At 35.7% G+C, this 21,878-nt stretch overlaps 1 pseudogene; it reads left to right on the plus strand.

The window, feature by feature from the left end:
- Positions 1–20,401, plus strand: part of LOC111412534 — a 38,095-nt pseudogene extending 17,694 nt beyond the window's left edge.
- The last annotated feature ends 1,477 nt before the right edge of the window (positions 20,402–21,878 follow it).

Consider the following 21,878-nt stretch of genomic DNA (forward strand, 5'->3'; position numbering starts at 1 on the left):
CTTAATCAGAAGGATTTGTGCCTTCAGGTTTTTATAAGAATCATTAAGTCCCATCAAGAATTTCATAACCCAATCTCTCTGTTGGTTGCTTATCACATCTTTCAATCCTCCACAAGAACAACTAGGAATAGATTCATAATTCATCAATTCATCCAGAAATGTTTTCAGCTTTGAAAAATATACACTTACACTATCCTGATTTTGCATCAGATTAGCAATGTTTTGTTTGATCTCAAAAATCCTTGGTGCATTTTGTTGGGCAAATCTTTGCTCAAGTTCCTTCCATAATTGATGGGCTGTATCAGCATAGAGAGTGCTGCATTTGATGTCAGGTGCCATGGTGTTTTGCAGCCAAGTGATGACTATATCATTACATCATAGCCAATGCTCCATAAGGGGACTATCTGCAGCAACTGGTTCACAGATGCTTCCATCAATAAAACCCAGCTTGTTTTTTATTCGGAGTGCACACTTTATGGATCTTGCCCAGGAATGATAATTCTTTGAGTCTAGGATAGGAGACACAAGTAAAGACCCAGAGTTATCATTTGCGCTAATGTGGAAGGGGCTATTTGGGTGTGAAGGATCAGAGTTAATATTTCTGGTTTGAGTGGTATTAATATTGTTTTGAGTGGTATTGGATTCGTTTGAATCATTTGAATCAGCCATGATTGGCTCTGATACCATATAAGAAAATGTATAATGAATAAAATAATTTGGAGATGAATATCAATTTGTATTCATTTTTCTGTTGTATATTTTCTGTACAAGGCTAGACTATTTATAGAGAATAAAAGGAATCTATTCTAACCAATTCTATACAAGTTGGTGAGCTATACAAAAGGAAAACAGAATTTGAAAAAATAAACTTCAATCGTCCAACAGAGCACACTCCTCTGTAGATCTTCTAGAGCCTTCTTTCAACTAGAATCTGAAGTCCAGCTATGCATCTAATTGGATATGTGACTCATGTCTGTTGCCACTAATTCTGAGTTGGCATCAATGCTTCCTTATCTTCTTGGTGACTTCTTAATTCAATATAATATAAATAGGATGTGGTAGGTTTTTATAAATATACAATTCAATTCAATACAAAATGTTATTTCTTCATGGTATCAGAGCTAGGCCTCTAAACCTAGCAAAACATGGCGGAATTCCACGCCAGTAGTTGGGATTCGACGACCTATGAAACATCAAGCTTCAAAATAGAGTTTAGTCATTCAATTGGCACACAGGGATTTGAAAACTCTTCCTCCCAACTCACGGTAGAGAAGTTGAATGGAAGGAAATTTCGAGAATGGACCTAATTATAGGATAATTATAGATTCCTATATATATGTGTGTGTGTGAATAAGAAAAATAAATATTTTCTTTCTTAAATTGTTACATGGTATCAAAGCTTCCCTGTTTTCTTTGCTGAATCTTTAGGCCCTCAAAGTTAGGTCGGCACTCTTATGGTAGACTTTCGGGGTTGCTTCTTCTTCATGGTTAAAGATAAATAACGATAAGTGGCCGGAATTGTTCGGCAACTCGTCTTCAAAATTTGTGGTGGCCGAAATTTTTTGGAGACGACTTCTGTGATTTCTGACGTTCAGAAACTACCTAGCAACACTCTGACTTGAATTGGCTGCAAGAGAGTTTGAATTTTCTGATTGTGAATTGGACAGTAATTCTCAACGGCTTCTGGTGCTTGGTTGTCATTGGGAGTGTCGAGCAGTCTTCTCTCCTGGATTGGGAGCATCGTGGGTGTATTTGGAATTGCTAGGTTAGTATTTTTGGGCTATTATTTTGCTGATTATTGGGCTGATTGCGGGATTGAATTATTTGGATTATTTAATTAGAATTTTGGCAACTAATTAGAACTCTTGGGCTAATCATTTGGGCTTTGATATTTGGACTATCGTTTTTGCCATATTTTTAGCAATTTTTGGGTTGCATATTAATTTTCTTTTGGGCCTAAGAATTGAGCTTGGGCTAATTCATTGGTTTTATTACCGTTATTCGATTGGATTGTGTTTGATTTTGGGTCTATTGAGTTGGGCTTTTACTTGTTAGGTTTTAATGTGGTATTTGGAGCTTGTGTTTTATTCATATGGTCGAGCAAAAGAATTTTGCTGTGACTGATGTCATTCCAGCGATGTCCAAAATCAGGGAGCATAAGTTGGTTGGTCCGAATTATTTAGATTGGAGCAAGACAATTAAAATTTATCTGCGAAGTATTTCTATGGACAAGCATCTTACTGAAGATCCACCAAAGGATAATAATCATACATGGCTACGAGATGATGCTTGATTATTCTTACAAATTTGCAATTCCATTAACACTGAGATAGTCGGTCTGATTAATCACTGCGAGTATGTTAAGGAATTGATGGAATATTTGGAATTTCTATACTCTGGGAAAGGGAATATGTCGGGTATTTATGAAGTTTGTAAGAGTTTTTACCGTGTTGAACAAAAAGATCAGTCTCTTCAGGCTTATTTTATGAATTTCAAAACGATCTACAAAGGACTGAATGCTTTGCTACATTTTAGTTCGGATGTGAAAGTTCAACAAGCTCAGCAGGAGCAAATGGCTGTGACGAGTTTTCTAGCTGGTCTATTCCTCAGTTCGAAACTGCTAAATCCCAAATTCTTTCCAGTGCAAAGATTTCATCGCTGCAAGACACCTTTACTAGAGTACTTCGTATAGATACTAATGCTCCTGTTACTTCACATGTTCAGCCTTCTAGTGTTCTCATCAGTTACAATAGTAGAGGTAATACAAGAGGTGGGGGTGCAGGTAGTCGGGTCAATCGAAGTCAGAATGAAGAGGGAGTTGTATGCTACTACTGTCATGAGTCGGGTCATACCAAATACTCGTGCCGAAACTACAAAATAAATCTCAGAAGTTTCACTCAGCCTATGTTGCAGCTACTACTACTACACCCATCTCGTCCTCTGGGAAGTCCATTACAGTTTTTGCAGATGAACTTGTGAAATTCACTCAGTACCAAGAAGCATTGAAGAATTTATCTAATCCTATTTCTGACGTTGCCGAGACAGGTAAACCTAATACACGTCTTCTCTCATTTTCCTTGAAATGGGTCATTGATACTGGTGCCACAGATCATATGATAGGTAATCCTAGTCTCTTCTCCACTTTTTCGTCGCATACATCTCCTTCCAATGTTACTTTAGCTAATGGTTCTACTTTTTCTATTCTAGATTTTGTTATTATTAATCTCAACTCCATTAATTTCTTTATCGTCTGTCTTAAGTTTACCACAATTTTCTTTTAACTTAATGTCTGTGAGCAAGCTTACTCAGACTTTAAATTATTGTGTCTTATTTTTTTCTGATCAATGTCTTTTCCAGGATCTTCTAACGAAGGAGATTATTGGTAAAGGACATGAATCAGGCGGTCTCTATATTCTGGATACCCAAGTGCCCAAGTCCATAGCGTGTTCAGGCATCTTAACTCCTTTTGAAGCACATTGTCGGTTGGGACATCCATCATTATCATTGTTGAAGAAATTATGTCCTCAATTTCAGAATGTGTCATCTTTAGATTGTGAGTCGTGTCAATTTGCAAAACATAATCATTTGTCATCAGTTCCTCGAGTCAATAAAAGAGCTAGTTTTTCTTTTGAATTAGTTCATTCAGATGTTTGGGATCCTTGTCCTATCGTGTCCAAAAATGGATTTCGGTATTTCGTTACCTTTGTTGATGATTTTTCTTGTGTGACTTGGCTTTATTTAATGAAGAATCGTTCTGAATTATTTTCTTATTTTAGTGCCTTTTGTGTTGAAATTAGAACTCAGTTTAATATTTCTGTACAGACATTGAGAAGTGATAAAGCCAAAAAATATTTTCCCAATTCCTTTCAAACTTACATGCTTCAGAATGTCATTCTTCATCAATCCTCGTGTGTTGACACCCCCTCTCAGAATGGTGTAGCTGAAAAAAAAATAGATATCTTCTTGAAACAGCCAGGATACTCTTGTTCCAAATGCATATTTCTAAACAATTTTGGGTTGATGCAGTGTCCACAGCCTGTTTCTTAATTAATCAAATGCCCTCATCTGTCCTTCATGGTACGACTCCTTACAGTGTCCTTTTCCCTATTAAACCCTTGTTTCTTATTGAACCTAGAATATTTGGTAGTACATGTTATGCTCGAGATCTTCGGCCCAAGATAACTAAATTAGATCCTAAATCCTTAAAATGTATTTTTCTGGGTTATTCTCATCTATAAAAAAGGTATCGTTGCTACTATCCGAGTCTTAACAAATATCTTGTGTCAGCTAATGTTACTTTTCCGGAACATATTCCTTTCTTTCCCACTTCTTATACTTTTTTCAATAAGGGGGAGGAGAATGATCTATTAGTTTATCATGTCACTCACCAGTCAACTAACATTACCTCACCTACTGATCCCACACTACTACCACCACCACCATCGCCTATTTGCCATGTATATTCCAGACGATGAGACACTCCTGATACATGTTCAACACCTGCCTCTTCTTCGAGATCGGATCTAGTGTCTAGTGATCTTGATCTACCTATTGCCCTCTACAAAGGTAAACGTCGGTGCACTTATCCTATTTCATCTTTTGTGTCTTATGATCACTTGTCTTTGTCTTCTTATTCTTTTGTTGATTTCCTTGATTCTGTGACTTTTTCAAAAATTGTTCATGAAGCATTATCCAATCCTGGTTGGCATGAAGCTATGATTGGGAGATGAATGCTTTGGATGCTAATCGTACTTGGATTTTAGTGGATTTACCTGTAGAAAAAGGCTATTGGATGTAAATGGATATTTGCAGTTAAAGTTAATCCTGATGGATCGGTGGCTACACTTAAGGCCCGTCTTATTGCTAAAGGCTATGCTCAGACTTATGGTGTGGATTATTCTGACACTTTCTCTCCAGTTGCTAAGTTAACGTCTGTTCGCTTATTCATTTCTATGACAGTCGCTCATGATTGGCCTTTACATCTGTTGGACATAAAAAAAAATGCCTTCTTACATGGCGATCTTCATGAATAAGTTTATATGGAGCAACCTCCTAGGTTTGTTGCTCAGAAAGAGTATGGAAAAGTGTGTCATCTTCGAAAATCCTTAAATGGTTTGAAACAAAGTCCATGTGCTTGCTTTGGAAAATTATTCAGGCAGTGGAAAAGTTTGAAATACAAAAGAGCAAGTCTGACAACTCAGTCTTCTACAAATAGTCTGAATTTGGTATTATTCTTCTTATTATGTATGTTGATGATATTGTTATTACTGGCAATGATACTGTGGGAATTTCATCTTGGAAGTCCTTTCTTCACGCCCAATTTCATAAAAAGGATTTAGGAGTGTTGAAATACTTCTTGGGAATTGAGGTGACAAGAACCAAGAAAGGCATTTTCTTATCTCAGAGAAAATATGCACTTGAATTGTTAACTGAGACAAAAAAGTTGGGAGCTTAGCCAAGCAGTGCTCTAATGCTCCCCAATTTGAAACTTACCAAAGATGGTGATTTATTTGAAAATCCTGAGAAGTATGAATGATTGGTTGTGAAATTGAACTACTTTACAGTAACTCGTCCTGATATTGCGTATTCTGTCAGTATTGTAAGTCAATTCATGTCTTCCCCAACAATCCACCATTGGGTAGCTTTAGAATAGATCCTGTATTATTTAAAGGGAGCTCCTGGACGTGGAATACTTTACAGAAATTATGGGCATACCTACATTGAATGCTTCTCAGATGCAGATTGAGCAAGTTCTAAGATTAATCGAAAATCCACTACTGGCTACTGTGCTTTTGTTGGAGGAAATTTAGTCTCATGGAAAAGTAAGAAGCAGAATGTTGTGTCCCGATCTAATGTAGAATCAGAAGCTCCATGTTGATTGCTTGGTTGGTGAAATTCATGAAACTAGCCATGGTAAAACATACCTATTTCTCCCGACTGCAAAGGACGTTTGGGACTCAGTAAGAGACACCTACTCAAATTCTGAAGACTTGTCTCATATCTTCGAAATAAAGACCAGACTTTGGCAAACTCGGCAAGGACCCAAGGATGTAACAAACTATTACATGGGAATGGTGATACTTTGACAAGAATTAGACCTCAGTACAGAAGAAGAATGGAAGTGCCAAGATGATTGTTCTCTGTACAAAAAGAAGCAGGAGAATGAGAGAGTTTATGAGTTTTTTGTGGGATTTGAATTAGATGACGTGAGGGGTATAATTTTAGGTTGACGACCACTGCCGATGACTCGTGAGGTGGTTGTAGAGGTTTACTAGGAAGAAGCATGGTGACTTGTGATGATGGAGTCGATCGGAGCAGCTGGAGAGATGTCGGCCTTCAATGCTAGGAATAATGGAGTTGGACCGTTGTTTAAAATGTCAAAATCAAGTGGGCCAAAATCTGTTGGGCCAGGTAATAATGGATTGGGACCTGGTAGTTTAAAGTTAATGGGGACCTTCCCGCATCCCTAATCGTACACACAAAATGGTTCGTCACATTCTTTTACGATCATACTCGTGTTTGTCGGGTATACCTACTAAAGGAAAAAATCAATGTCCGATCAGTATTTATAAACTTTCATTCTATGATCCAAACCCAATTTCAAACACAACTTCAAATTTTGCGAACTGGCAATGGCACTGAATACTTCAATAACACTTTACAAGACTATCTAATGAAACATGGAATAGTCCACCAAAGTTCATATGTCAACACTTCCCAACAAAACGAGATTGTTGAATGAAAAAATAGGCATCTACTTGAGGTTGCTTGTGCCTTAATGTTCACTGCCAATATGCCTAAAAATTTCGGGGTGATGCAGTTTTGACACCTACATACCTCATCAATCGTATGCCTAGCCGTACTCTCTCCTTTGACTTACCCATACAACGACTCCAAAAATACTTTCTTAATTCTTGCCTGCACTCAAACCTACCCCCAAAGGTATTTGGCAGTATGACCTTTGTACATGTACATTCCCATCTTTGTAATAAAGCTGAACCCCATGTGGTCAAGTGTGTATTTATCGAGTACTCATCCACTCAAAAGGGCTATAAATCTTATGACCCATCTACCAATATGGTCTTTGTTATCCTTGATGTCACATTCTTTGAAAAAACACCTTACTTCAAAAACTTCTCTTCAGGGGGAGAATCTAAGTCAAGAAGATTGATTTTTGGATCAAGAATTCTTAGTTGTTAATTTTTTCGCTTGATCAATATACAAAATCTGTTAACCTACCTTCTACTATGCCATATACAAAAAAATAAAAATAAAAAAAAAATCTTAAACTCAAGGGGAGATGTTGGAAAACAAAGTGACAAGGAGATTATAATTTACTCAAAAAAGCCTAAATCAAAGTATAAAGAAATCTACACACCTGAAGCACCAAAAGAGTCAGAAGCAGTGGTAGGACCTGATGAGGATGAGAACTTCAACAAAAACATATTTCCTAATAATGATCTATCCAGCGGCCATCGCTCTAAAAAAAACTCGATTATGTACCCTTCATCCCATCTCAAAATTTACATCTTATAATAATCTATCTGCAGCATTTCATGCTTTCACGGCTAACCTTGATAAAATAGAAATTCCAAGAAACATTCAGGAGGCCTTGAAATCACCACAATAAAAAGAGACAGTAATGGAAAAAATGAGAGCTCTAAAGAAAAATGAAACCTGGGAAGTAGTGAGCCCACCAAAGGGAGAGAGACTAGTTGGATGCACGTGGGTTTTCAATGTGAAGTACAAGGCCAATGGGGAAATAGAATGCTATGAGGCTTGTTTAGTTGACAAATGGTATATACAAACATATGGGATGGACTACACAGAAACTTTTGCACCAATGACAAAACTAATTATAGTTCGAGTTCTTCTATCCTTAGTAGCAAATCTAGACTGGCCCTCCAACAACTAGACATGAAGAATGTATTTTTGGACGGAGAATTGGAAGAAAAAGTCTACAGAACAATATCACTAGGCTTCAACAAATGTAATGAAGAAAATCGGGTATGCAAACTCAGAAAGTCTTTATATGGTCTCAAGCAATCACCTAGAGCATGGTTTGATAGATTTACAAAGGTTTTGAAAACTCTGGGATACCAACAAGGGCAGTCTGATCACACTATGTTCTTTCAACAACCTAAAGACGGTAAAAATGAGACCTTAATTATATATGTTGATGATATAATTCTAACAGGGGACAACATAGTAGAGATGGACAGATTAAAAAAGTGCTTAGCCACTAAATTTGAAATAAAGGATTTATGACAAATGCGATTTTTTTGGGGATGGAGATCGCAAGATCAAAGAAGGGTATTAGCGTCTCACAACGAAAATACATCCTTGACCTCTTAACTGAAATTGGCATGCTAGGATGCAAACCAAGCGACACACCTATTGAGATAGGAAAAATAAAGGACGCAGGAAACCTAGAGGAAATGGACGGATACCAGAGATTAGTCGGTAAGCTAATCTATTTCTCACACACTAGACTTGACATTGCCTTTGCAGTCAACATGGTAAGCCAATATATGCATTCTCCCAAAGAGGCCAACCTAGAGGCTGTATATAAAATCCTTAGATATCTGAAAGGCACACCAGGGAAATGGTTACTATTCGAAAAGAATAACATGAAGAAAGTAGGAGTATTCATTAATGCAGACTGGGCAGGATCAATCGAAGATAGAAATCTACCACTGGTTACTGTACTTTGTGTGGGGAAACTTAGTTACTTGGAGAAGAAAAAAACAGAATGTAGTAGCAAGGAACAATGCTAAGGTTGAATTTAGAGCAGTTGCATAAGGTATATGTGAATGATTATGGATAAAAAAACTCTTAGAAGAACTGAAAATTGACATTAAACATCCAATCAAACTTTATTGCGATAACAAAGCAGCAATCAAGATTTCCATCAATCCAGTACAACATGACAGAACCAAACACGTAGAGGTAGACAGACACTTCATTAAAGAAAAAGTGGACGATGGGACCATTTGTATGATTTATGTCCCTACAAAAAGAACATACTGTGGATATCTTCACCAAAAGATTGCCTCGACAAATCTTCGATGAACTCAACTGCAAGTTGAACATGATCAACATTTACAATACAACTTGAGGGGGAGTGTAGGAACCGAATACTGTAGGAATTAGGATATGGAAAGCTCCATCAATTAAAGATTGTGGGTCTAGGATATATGGAAGGTGAAATTGCTTCCATAGTTAGCAAATTTATTTTTCCTTTTCTGGACTATGTTGTGTAATATAAATAGGATGTGATAGGTTTTTGTAAATATACAATTCAATTCATTACAGAATTTTATTTCTTCACCCTCGTCTTCCCTAAAATTACCAGACTATCCTTATTAGCTTCAAGATTTTGTTACCTCTAGCAACCCACATAGAACCACCGAGAGCCGCTGTAGTACTTCAGATCCGTTAACATAAACTAGCATATCTCTTTTGTTGGTATTTTTTATCTGATTTTTTACTTATTTTATTAGTTAGTGGTGAGGCTTATGCCTTAGAATGTCTCGAAGCTTTGGCCTCGTCTCCCAAAGGAAAAATGCCTCAATACAAGATTTAGCTTTTTTTTAACATTATTGTCATTTGACTAATACAAGATATGATCTAGTGTGCCTCAAGATGACATACAGCATGTCAGGCTAATTTTTCAGAGCTAAAAATACTTTTATGTGCCCCAACCAACTTGAGATCAACTCCAGGACTCGTTGCTAGAGAACATGATGATTCGTTCACTTCTTTTGATACTGCGTCTAGTGACTCAGATTTCACCTTCTCAGCTCCTGTTTCAACTCCAGCAAACCTTTCTTCCTTTAACCTTGGTGCTTTCCAACTCATAGTTCAAGATCTTTTAGCAGCTGAAAACTCAGGCCAATCTAGTTTCCTTATAGTCCTCCATCAACAATTAAAACTCTTTTGACATTCGGAAATTAGTACTTAATCCACTACCTTTTTGGTCTCACTACCAAAATTAAAAATCTTTCAACTTAACCATTGATTCCATTTTAGTCTTGTTATTGCAATGAGCACCGACTTTTTCTCTTCATGGTTGGCTTGTGCAGGAACCGAACATTAGGAAAGTGACCGGGATGGTGCATTTGATGACTTCTTCTGATGTGAGTTGCTCTTTCCGTTTGTTGTATCTATTTTTGTCCTAACTTGATTTAGTTATCTAGATATTAACATTTTGACATCTTAGTAGGTACGTCAATTCAACGTAGAATGTCACCTTTGTCTTGTATAGAACATGTGTATATAAAAGTTGTCAATATTGGCATTTATAAACTTTTTAACATAATATATTACGTTCAGTTTTAAAGTCTAACACATCTTTTGCATCAGCTTGATTGAGTACAAATATATCTTCAATTTTAGATGAATTCATAACATGACTCACAAATAATATTCAATGCAAAACTCTAAATGCTTGGCTTGACTTTTAGTGTGATGATAATTTTCTTAGGGAAGGCTTATGGAAGTCTTCTTCTCCTAGTTAAAGTGCAATAACATGGAAAGAATATTTTTTATATGGAACCTTGTACTTGACATCCTTATTAATTGTTTTTTCACTTGGCTACTCTCATCCTAGGAGCAACTAAAATTTATTTATAATGATGTACTTGTCATTATCTACAAGTAGGATGCTTTTCACTTGGCTACTCTCATCCTAGGAGCAACTAAAATTTATTTATAATGATGTACTTGTCATTATCTACAAGTAGGATGCTAAGTAGAACATCTATATACAGAAGCGCATACATATTTATTGGAAAGAAGCTAACTTGGGTCTAAAATATGTCAGTTTGGGTTTAAGGTTATAGTCTAGGGCTGTAAATTTCTAAATTTTAGATCACATCAATGTCTAGTAGGCCAAATTTATTTTTATATTTTATCCAGCGGTTAGTTTTTGATTTCTTATGGTCCTTCGTTGGTTAGCTTTCTAAGTAAATGTATGTGGAAGAAAGATGTTAGTCCCCCTTCCTCATCAGTACCAATGGATGGCCTGCATAAAGCATCCTCACTTGATAGGACATGTATTCTTATCCATTCTTATTGTGCCTGCCTTGAAATTATCGTTCTTATTCATATTCCATAGATAGGTTGTCACATAGTTATTGTTTAAATTTCCATTTGCCATAACTATTCTTTTACTTTAGCAGCAATCAATTAACTGTACTTCAATTTGTTGAATCGGGTAACTACACTTTAATTTGTTATGAATTCTATCACTAAGATTGATGGAAATCAATGTATATGGCAGACAATAATGATGATCTTCATTTATTTCACCGAAACAATTAGTGGCTATGTGTGATAACCGTCATTAATTTTTGTTGGTAGATTTGGAGAAAGTTACTTTAATTAAATTAAAATCAAATTAAATTGCAGTTACCTGATTGAACAAAATAAATGTACATTTCCATGATTGACACTAGAATAAAAGTATTGTTACCACGAATGGAGATTTCCCGTAGTTCTCAGTAAAAAGCTTGAGAAAATGGTTGAACGCCGTACAAAATAATGAAACATAAGTTTTAAAGATTTAATTTGCTCTCTCTTCAAATATTAATTACTTCAGGATCGTTCCTTCTAAATGTTCTGAATCTTCTGGAAGACTTTATATGAGGATCCTGATTCACTTTCTACAACAAAAAACCAAACGGTAATATGGTGACCTATGGTTAAGATGAAGATGAATTTATATAATTAAAACCACAAGGTCCACAAAGGGCTTTGAACAAAGATTATGAATCCTCCTCATTCTCTTTCCCTGCTTTTTTTTTTTTTTTTCAGAGTTCTAGAGGAGTTAATCGAAAATGAAAAAATATCCCCTTTTGCTGCTTCCTGTTGTTTACGTACTGCTTTTTTTTTTTTTGTCAGAGTTCTAGAGGAGTTAATCGAAAGATGAAGAACTATCCCCTTTTGCTGCTTCCTGTTGTTTACGTACTGTGAGGTAAATTTCAAACTCCAATCTTTGACATTCTAAAAATATGAAAAAGCTAACAGGAGCATATCCATCGACTATCTCTTTAGATGCTTCAGATTGAACAAGTCGTCGCATACGAATGACCTCGTACTTTTCACTTTTTAGTTGATGTTTTAGCTAGAAAAGTATCTTGTGGTTGAGCAAATTTCTGACCAATTTAGAGTTTGAAGGTCACTTAAGTTTATTTTACAGATGAAGTAGCCCTCCAATGGCTAATCAATTGAAAACCGATATTTATGAAAGGGATCTCAGAATGCTGTAGATCCATATTCATTACGATCAATGTGTTGGGTCTTATGTTTTCACATGTTAAAGAAAGAACTGGTCTGTGGATATTGATTTGTATTTGGTTATGTCAAGTTCTGAGCTGGAGTACTACTCCATTGATCCAGTGGCATACAACATACCATTCCTTTCTCTTACAAAAGCACTTTCCTGCTCGGCTTGCTTCTCATGATATTGGGTGAGGGAATTGGAAAGGGACTCATAAACCGGGCTTTTGGGGAGATGGAAAAGGGGAAGTGGATAGAGGGGGCTTCTCAGATAGAGTTGGAGGTAGGGTCGATAAAGTGGCTAGGGTGAATCTTATTACACAGCTGCACTCCCGGATAAGACTCAAGTTGAGAAAGAGAGCTAGGCCCATGGGAGGGTTTTCAAGGACTGGGGAGGGTGGATTATAAAGCTAGAGCAAATTGAAGGTTTGTGCATTGAGAGTTTTTGAAAAACCTCTACTAGCCAGCATTGATGAAAAATGAAAAAAATAAAAATAAAAATAAATAAATAAATAGAAGAACTTCTCCCATCGCATCATTAATCAGTGTAGGACTCTAGATCTAGCTCATGGGCCATCTCAAGAGCTTTCTTAATAGCCATTAAATCATGGAAAAATACTGAGATGCCATGGTTAATTCGATTTCTCCTGTAGCTATGTTTAGGGAATGCCAATCAATTCTGAAATTAGATTCTACTGTTACATGTTTTGTCCTAGACCACTAGATGGGTCATATTGTGGCACAAACCAATCAGCATTGACCAAGACTCTCTCTGTTGGTTACCTGTGCTGAGTTCCTTACAGAGAATTGTCTCGCACCTCTAGATATTCTCCATCACCCACCTTTGTCATTATCCCTCGGCTTCTTTTTCTTTTGTAACTTTTGTAAATAATTCTCTCTAGCTCGAATAATGAGTTTGATTCTCCCTAGAATCATTTTACAGAGGAGATATTTTTATTTTTATTTGTGGGGGGTGGGGGTGGGGGTTAAAGAACTAAGTAGAGAAGGCATACTTGGCTCACCAGGTGGCTTTAAGTGATAAGAGATTTAAACTAAAGCTAAACACTCAATATATTAGAAGGGAGGGGGTCAAAGGAAAGTAAAGGATATGGCTGAAGCATCTTTTTGGATCAAATGAGTTTTTGTGATAAATGGTGGAGTGTTATACAAGGAAATCTTAGCTATATCAAGATAAGAAATAAGGTAAAGGCTCTTCTTACTGTAACCTTCCCAAAGCCTTAATGGTTTCATAATCACTCTTCAGGGGAGTCCATCCTATTTGGAATTTTAGATATGGATAATGATACATGAGGAAAAAGAACTGGAATCCACTGTTGTGACTAATTATTAATATAGTCAAATTCAATAATTATTTTATAATTGGCTTTCAACAGCAAACATCATCTACGAGGGAGAAAAGTTAAAATACTAATACTGGGAAAATGAGAAAGCTATGATTTCCTTGTTCAAATTATTTTACTTAAATAACTGAGTACTAAAATCATCTAATGCTATGTATTAACTACATCCTAACTTTTCGTACATTTTCGTGTGGCAAAGTAATATTTCTATTTTATTAATCTCGTCTAACTAAAAGTTTATTTCTACTTCTGAAAACTGTATGCATTAGTAGATCCCCAAGAATGAATTTGCCGAAATTCTGAAATCTTTTCCTTAATAGTCCTGTATATATGTTTTTGCTTTCTCAATTTTCACTTTTATTTACTTTGTCATTTCTGACTTCTGAGTAACATGAAATTATAATGTCTCTTATATTAGAGTTGGATGGCCAATCTACTTGGTTTCTTAGTTATCCTTTTTTATCTCTATGCTACAAAATGGAATTTTTTGCTTAAACATTTCATGCGGTGCAGTTAATGGAAATCTTGTTCTTCTAATAGGCTTGAAGAGAAGCTCACCAACTTGGAATCAGAAAATAAAGTTCTTCGCCAGCAGGCTCTAGCCATGGCTCAGAACAATAAATTGCTATCCAGTATTTCAAGGTCAATTTTGCAGGTATTGCATAGCTAATAGCTTCAATAGATACACTTGTGAACATTTTACTGGGTTACTTACAGCTTCTTTGTTATCGTGACTTGTGCTGAGGGCTGAAAGATCAAAGACAAATGTTGTAAGTAGAATACATTTTAGATACAATTAAGTCGATATAGATGCAATCCTAGAATGCTGATACTGTGTTATTGTAATAGGACTTGCCTAGTACTTAAATGAATGCTAGAGATCAATCAGAGATGGATGATAGTTCTCAAAAATCACTCAATGAGAAGCAACAAGAGTATCAAGAATTGCTCATTAAATGTGTTGCACAGCATTTAGGCTCTCTAAAGGCAGACCTGTTGCTGCTTGCATTATTTACAAATGCCTTCAGCAGTGGCATTCATTTGAGGCTGAGAGAACAAGCATTTTTGACAGGATAATACAAACCATTGGTGTTGTTATAGAGGTACGAATTATAGCATCTAAATAGCATGTTCTGTGAATTTGCATTACTAGTTTTATTTAACAGAATAGGCCCCTTATAAGTTTACCTTACCTCTTGAACTTAAGACTAAGACAATAATGATGTGTTGGCTTACTGGTTATCCAATGCATCAACTTTTTTGTTGATGTTGCAACTCACGCTGAAAGCTAGAGGAGCTACACGCAACATTGGCGGTCACCATCAGCCACTCTATTTGGGAGAATGACTCAGGTAAATGAAAATTTCATTTTAAATCATGTTTCGCTAAAGCTTAAAAAGAAGTTACTTTTGAGTAACTTTTTATTTCCAACCACGTTTGCATTTGTTACTTCTTTCTTATTTTTAAGGAAATGTACTCTTACCTTACTACCAAAATAATTAAATTTTGATAAATACAAAATTACTTATTTACTTTAAAACAAAGATTAGCTTAGCCAAACATGCTCATAGTTGTATTTCATTAACAATTTTTAAGCTTTAAAACTTATTTATCCCAGAGTTTCCGCTGCACCCCTCAAGGCGTTAATCTTTCTCTAATAAATGATGATTCTGTCAGTACCTTATGCCAAGTAGAAGCCAAATACCCTGCATTACTTTTTAAACAGTAGCTGACGGCATATGTGGAGAATATATATGGATCATACAGTAGCTGACGGCATATGTGGAGAATATATATGGAATGATCCATATATATTCTGGGGTTATGCATTCAGGTATTTCTTATTGCTCTTAGCAAGTCAACACTTAATGTAAATCTGACAATGGAGTGCAGTTGTCATTTTCTTATCTATTACCTCACTTGTTTCGTGGGAATTTAATGGTATAGGCTCTAAGAATATCCAGAGCAAACTTAATTAAAGGAACAGCCCGTGCACTAGCAAATGCTGCAGCACAGGAGATTTTAATTGCTCACTGGCAAGGAATTGTAAAGAGCATGATGAATTTTCAGAGCATATTAAAAGCGAATCATGTAATAATGATATTAAATGCTCACTTTTTGCTTATATAGATCTGTGGTATTGGATTCCTATCATGTTGGTCATATTTATTGAATGACGAAATTTTAGTTGATGGAATCAATATATTATCATGCAGCAGAATTACATTGTCAATTGTAAGCATAATGTATACACATTTGGTTGACCTCCAAAGTCTAGTTATTCATAGAAAGTACAGTTTTCTGATGTTTCATGAACTAGTATGTTACCACTGAGAATCACGACGAATTTTAGTTGTACATTTCATAAAATTACTTCTCAATTCACCATAATAATTGGAACTCAATGATGTGTCCTGGCAAAATTTTTCCATCGTCAACATTAAGTATATTTATCATTTCATGTGATGGTAGGATATTGTGACGTTTTTCCTCCACGAATTAATATTGCTTGATCTGGTTTGGAGTATTATCTACATTTTCTGTTATATTTTTATTTATGTCCAATTTTTGGTATGCAGTCGACATAATATTCAGGTACCTCCATTTTTGGTTCGGAAGGTGTTCACACAAATATTTTCATTCGTTGATGTGCAGTTATTTAACAGGTATTACATTTCAGTCATGTATTCATGTGCATATCCTATTGACACTCATCCATCTGTCGAAAAGATTAATGTTGTTTTCCATGTTACAGCCTTTTACTAAGACGACAATGCTGCTCATTCAGCAACAGTGAATACATCAAGGCTGGATTGGCTGAACTGGAATATTGGTGTTACAAGGCCGCTGAAGAGGTATTTATTTATTTTAGTGATTTTCTGATATGACAGCTTTCAATATACCTGCTAATTTGGAAGCGTGTTCCAGTGTACAGGTTCCTCTTCGGATGAGCTCAAGCATACAAGAGAAGCAATTGGATTTCTGGTATGGTTCCAATTTCTACAGTCACTGGATAAAAACATTTGTATTGCTGGTGTTAATCAAGGTATCTATGCACACCATTGATAGATTGAATCGTGAACTAACAAATGGGAAATGAGAAAATGTACATGAAATGAACAAATTTATGAAGTAAATGAATTAGTATATTACGAGCAATTTGGCTAATTCTTTGATGTTACGGAGAGATTATTTTAGGAAAATTCCGTTTTCTCTTTTTGTGGTATGTTTGGTTAGGAGGGCTGAATATCATTTGAAGTACTAAACATGAAAAAAAAGAGAGAGAGAGAGAAAGAGAGTAGTTGAACTGCATTGTTTAGTCTAGTCCAATACTGCGTAGCAAACATAACAGTGGGGCTTAAATGAATGCACTTTTTTTGATACTTCTCAATTCTTGCAAGTTTTACGCAAGTGCATGAGCTTCTCCCTCTTAGCATCATTCAATAAAACTCTTAAGAAGAAAAAAACAATAAAGATTGAAGAATACAACAATTCATTAGTCCAAAGTTGTAAGTCCTAATAACCATTTTGAACCTTCTGGCATCAGAAGCCAAAGAAGACTCTGGATGAGATAAGTCATGATTTATGTCCGTTAAGAAGTTTCACATACTTCTCTTAAATAATCTTCTCTCTGAAACCCGCATATTTCTTGCTCACAAATTCTCCAACATCTACAGGTGCTCAGTATTCAACAGCTCTACTGAATCATCACAATGTACTGGGATGACAAATACGGCACACACAGCCTATCCCAAGATGTAAGTTCTTATTGATGTTTAATAAATATGCTGTGTTTTATGAAGATGGTATCCGATAAAAAAAATTAAAATATAAAGAACTTAGAACGTAACCTTCACCTGGTATTAATGGTATGTGTGGAATCTTCCCATCTAAAAGCTTATGTATCTGGAGTGGAATACTGTAATTAAGTAATCGTTTCTTTCGAATATCCGTTTCCAATTTCCAATCAACAACGGGTGGGGCGCGCTTTGGAAGAAGCGGTCTGTTACCGAGCCGTCTTATTGGGAATAACATTTAATCTAAATTTAGTCTTCAACATGCTCCTTTCATGTAGGACAGATTCATTTTTACCAAAGACCTAATAGGTGCACAATTTTCATAAATGTGTGAGGCAAGACTTAAAACTCATGACCTCTACTTCCTTTGATATCACGATGAACCATCTTTTCTCAACGTTTAATCTGATAGAGAGAGAGAGAGAACGCATTAATTTAAATTTAGTCTTGAATGACATGATCTGTGTCTGCTTATTGGTAATTTTTATATGCTTCCTTTGATGGCAAAATTATAGGATGTTCCCCACTTCTTAATGGGTCCAACTACATAAATCTATATTAATGTTCTTCACCACTAACTCACATGCATAATCTCTTCGCCACAAATTTTCATATTTTATCTGCATTGTTAGAAAGCTTGTATATGGAGATTGACAAGGCAGGTATATTAATCAGCAATTGTCTTTTTGGACTCTCATTCACAGGTCATATCTAAAATGAGGGTGTTGATTGTTGGGAATTTACTTAAACATGTACAGCGGAAATAAAAACAATTTCAATTCCCACCGGTATTCATCTTTGTATTTAGATAAGAACTGTGATGAGAATTATACATTTTCTTGAATATGTAAACTCCTTTGCGTTATCTTTGCTCCAGCAACTTGAAACTGTCTTCCACAACTGTCCAATTGTCTAGCCTCCGATAAATTTCACACACAAAATAGATTGCAACTGCTAGGGGTTCTCCTCTTGTGCTAGCAAGAATTATGAAAACTCTATGGATCTAAAACCCAAGCCATGTATTTATATAAGTCCAAACAGGCTCAGTCCGATCCGGTCCAATATTTAATTAATCCATTTAATTAAATTCGGTTCGTGAAATTAATTAATTCGGGGCTATAAATAATCAATCAAATTAATTAATTTATCCAACGATTGTTAAATTAATTAATTGGCAATTTGCAATTTGCAATCTTCCAATTTTCTTTTGTGTGCAACCCATCAGGTTTCCGACCACGATGCCTAACGACGTGAAATATTATTTTGATCTAATCAAAACTGATAAATTGAACACCCTTTTAATTTATTACAAATTCACACTCGCCGTCCAATCTTGACATCTAGTTATGTATCAGGACAACACATGTGACGGGAAATATCATGTGGTATGACAAAATCAAAACTGTTCGTTTATCATGAAACTATAATCCCTTCGTCAATATGATATGATCAATTACGAGATATGGAAGTGTGTGAATCTCGATTATCGATTATATCTTTCATTCTACTATTAAGTCAATATGAGTCGAAAACTCTTTTTCGACTTATGTGTATGCCTTGGCCAAGGATTTTGTTATTGACTTAATTGAACGAAATGCAGATTACAATCTCTTACTATCTAAGAGTGACGAATTCTCTATTGGTCATTCATAACCTTCATATGGTTCTTGATATACCCGAACGATGTCGTATTAGCGGCCCTTGGTAGAGCAACATTCAACACCGTCAAAGCATGACTGTCCTCATACAAGGTACTATATGACCTCAAATCATAGGACCAATTCCACTATCGAACGTTAGAGATTAACCACTGACACTCAGATAGTTGTCCATGTGGAATCTCTTAGCGGGACTCCAATGTTTTGTTCTATAACAAAACATCCAGGTGTTCATTTAAGTGTCATCACACTTTAGCTTGTGAGATCAGCTACTTACTTCACAAATAGGAAATGTCACACGTTATGGTGATATTGTTATTACTTACTATCACGGATTATTCAAGATCCAATGATACGTAATTTGTATCTCACAATCACAATTCCTTGTGATTAACAAATCATTTAAACTTGAATCTTCGGACTCTATTATTTAATATTATTTATCAGAAAATTAATTTAAATAAAAAATAGGTCTTGCCAAAATTAAATACATTAAACATATTAAAAGTGTATATAACCTAAATCGGTTGAATCTAGGGCATAACACTTAGATTGATGACTGAAGATTCAAACAATGCCGTAAGCAGTTCCTTCCTGCTTGATGATGAGTCGAGGTTGAACATGAAATGTTTCACATCCTGTTTATGCTGTTGCATTTTATATTCTCTTGACATTTTTATGCCTGAATTTTTTTTCTTCAGTTGTCAGTAGCTTAATCTCCATTGCATATTGCAGCAAACCATTCTCAGTAGATGACCTTTCCAAATCAATGGATCGATTTGTTATTACAGACATTCAACCACCACCACTTATTTGTGAGAATTCGGGCCTTAGCTTTGTATTGCCACAAGCGGAATGATCACTTCTAAATCAATTTTCCACCTAAATGATGGCCAATACATTCTCGTTATGAGGCACAACCAAAAGGGTATGCTTTAATAATGTCGTGAATGAACCATAAAGGAATATCCTGTTTAGCCTAGATAAGAAACAGGTGCTCAGATTGGTCGAAAAAATTTAATTTTATCGTGGCATCCATTTGTATATTGCTCCTGGTGCTTATTTTGTAGTTATGGATCGGAGGCATTGGACAACAAATTATTTTTAACGAGGTGGGAAGATCAAACAAATCATCATAAACTGGAGAAGTTTTGTAGTTCAAAGTTCAGTTTTGAGAAAGCAAGATAGTATTTAGCTTTGATGATTTTCCATACGTCTTTTTACTGCTTCTTTTCCTTGTATTGACAATCACAAAAGGGAAAAAAAATCATAAACCAGGCTTTAAGTATGGCTACTTCAAATATCAGGCCCAAATTTCAAAAATGCAAAAATCAGATTTTTGTTAATTAATTAAGAATATTTTATTGATCAAGTATATTAAGATCACATATATATACACAATTCATGGTCACAAATACGTACTTAAAGGTCACAATGTCACATATAATGAAATTAATTGGTCATAGATTTTTTCATCGGTCACAGATCGAAAATATTATACGTTACAATTTTTTTTGTAGGTCATAGATTTTCAAATTAGTTGGTCACATATTATTTTTAAGTCAGAAGTTATTGAATTTTTAGTTCACAGTTTATTAGTCTATCACAGATTTGGTCACATTATAAAATTTTTTGATCATAGATAACCAAATAATTGGTCACAAACCATCATCACCCGCCACCAACATCGCCCTCACACCATTGTCAGCACGACAACATCAACATCATACCACCAGCACCACCACCACCATAGCATCAACAATGCCAAAGGTATCGTACACAGTACTAGCAACACCATCACACATACCATCACAAGCAGATCACACCAACCCGTCACAGACTCGCAACTACCGCCAAATCCACCCTAAATCCACTGCACCATCATCAACATCGTCCACCACCGGTCCACAACCAACACCATCAACATCTGCGACTTTTACCGTTCAATGTTCGGCAACGCAACTGGTCACGATTCTTGCAACAAATTGCTGTTCAACGTTCTGCAAAATTGGTTGCCATCTTCGATCTAAAAAGCAATGGCGTAGCACATCTTCTCAACGGCGATTCTTTACCCGACAACGCTGCTGAAATTATTGGAGTTTAGAGGATTGGGCGGAGATATTTGGCCGGCGATGACGACGGGCGGCGACAACGGAAAATGATTGTCGGAATGGTACGGACAGGAGAGAGAGGCGAGGGTGTGTTTGAGCGAGAGAGGAATATGAAATGAAATGAATTAGGGTTTTAATATATAGGGACCTGATTTGTGTACAATGAAACTTTATCCCAGATTTTTGAACTGTGATATTTAAGTACCTGGATTTATGTAATTTCCACGTCACACAAAATGCATACTTTTATTGATGCAACGAGTTACAAACCTAGCCTATGAAGCCAGCCTTAATTATGGATTTTGCAGTGTATTTCCTAATAAATAGTAAATGCAAAACTTGATTGTGATATCTTGTGCCTTGAAGTAGACACGTGTAGTTCTATAGGACAAGGCTGGATGGGGACATGAATGTCATTTCCAACGAATTCCTTTGGGACATGACCAAAGAACAGTTTTAGATTTAAACAGTATTTTTAGTACATGACTAGAAGACATGTTTACGGGGCAGATACTTTTTGTCATTTTATTACTGCAAGACGGGACTAGCAATATTTATTTTTATTATTTTTTATTGATTTTACAGAACTAAGCAAAAATTTGATCAATTTGATATGTTCATATTGTTAAATTTGTGGTGTTGCGAGTATAAGAGAATGATGCTTAAATT

This window comes from Olea europaea, chromosome 16, assembly GCF_002742605.1.
Source record: "Olea europaea var. sylvestris chromosome 16, O_europaea_v1, whole genome shotgun sequence".
NCBI classification, from domain to species: Eukaryota; Viridiplantae; Streptophyta; class Magnoliopsida; order Lamiales; family Oleaceae; genus Olea; species Olea europaea.